A 1,314-nucleotide genomic window follows, 5' to 3' on the forward strand; every position below is an offset into this window, starting at 1 on the left:
TCTGTCATTTGGGATTCTGAAGACTTTCCAGAGGGTATGTAAACAGGAGGGCGGGAGAGGTTGGTTGCAGTTTATTAAGTAGTTGTGAGCAAAGAAACAGGAAGAAGAAGTTAGATATACCGGACTACGAAGATCAAGCTTGCTCCAAGAAGCTCGACAACCCTCATCAGCAGGAAGTAGTCCCATATATGATGGCCCCTTCAGCCCTACCCCTTTTCTCTATTTAGTATTAGGGAGTTGAAAGGGTGAAAGAAGATGGGTGGAAGAAAGAACACAAAGTAGCCAAAGACCATCTACAACTTGTTCTGGTCCCCCATGTTTTAAAATGCCAAGATGTTGTCTTGAGTTAGGACTATGGTGCAGAAAATTCTCTTTTTTCATGTAAGACTCAAAAACTGGCATCATGTGTATGAGACTTATTTTACGGGGCGACCATTCTGGAGACCTCACTGGTGTGGGATTTAGACTTGAGACTCCTAGAAACAGGACAGCGAACTGGAAGTCAGGAAAATCTGGATTTTTTGCCCGACTTTGCTTTGGGAACCTACGAGAACCGCTTAACTCTCTTCAAACAAAGGGAACAGTAAGATGTGTGATAGTTCACTTGAGAAAAGCGCTGCCAATCCCAGGCACCCGGCGACCGGGACCCCCGAGGTAGCAAGCACGGTGCTGGATTCCTGACAGTCTGCCATTCCCCGGAGAGGCGGAGGGGGCAGGTATCCTCGGCGATCCTCCCTGCGGTCACAAGGCTAAGAACCGCGGAGTGACTGGCCTCGGCCTGGCCCGCGCGCCCGGGCCGCTCAGGGTCAGCTCGGGCGGGCGTCCGGGGAGCGCGCGGGCTCGGAAGCCGGTGGCGGGGGGCTTTAACGTGCCGCGTCGCACGGAAAGGCCGGCCGAACTTTTGTCACTCAACTGTCGTCCGGCCCGGGGCCCGGGCTTTGTTCAGTCACTCGCGAGGCCTGGGCGCGCGGGCGGAGGCGGCGCTTCCTCCAGTCGGAGGCGGGAGGCTCGGCCGCGGACCGCCGGCGACGCACGAGCAGGTCTGGGAGGGGCGCGGGCGACGAGCGGCGCGCGGCGGAGCGGGCGGCGGCCGGCGGTGGGCGAGGCCGGTGACCCAACAGAGCTGCGGGCCGCGGGGACCCCGCCCGCCGGGCTCGGGCACACGCCGCAGGTCCCCCGGCGGGCAGCTCGTGCCGCGCTCCGCACGCTCGGCGCCAGGGCGCCTCTAGCCACGGGTGGGAGCGCGCCTCGGGGCCGGGCCGGCCGGGCGCGGGAGGCGGGAGGCGGGCGGCGGGCGGCGGGCAGCGGGCGGCG

The 1,314-nt window shown here is 61.8% G+C and overlaps 1 protein-coding gene across 1 annotated transcript in view; it reads left to right on the forward strand.

Moving 5' to 3' along the window:
- The first annotated feature begins 1,026 nt into the window (after positions 1 to 1,026).
- Ppp4r1 (protein phosphatase 4 regulatory subunit 1) overlaps positions 1,027 to 1,314 on the forward strand; it is a 54,497-nt gene continuing 54,209 nt past the window's right edge. Inside the window, exon 1 of the mRNA XM_029531186.1 lies at positions 1,027 to 1,040. The gene's annotated coding sequence lies outside the window, so the exon portion shown is untranslated. The remainder of the gene's footprint in view (positions 1,041 to 1,314) is intronic.

The sequence above is a fragment of the Mus pahari genome, chromosome 18, assembly GCF_900095145.1.
Source record: "Mus pahari chromosome 18, PAHARI_EIJ_v1.1, whole genome shotgun sequence".
Taxonomy (NCBI): domain Eukaryota; kingdom Metazoa; phylum Chordata; class Mammalia; order Rodentia; family Muridae; genus Mus; species Mus pahari.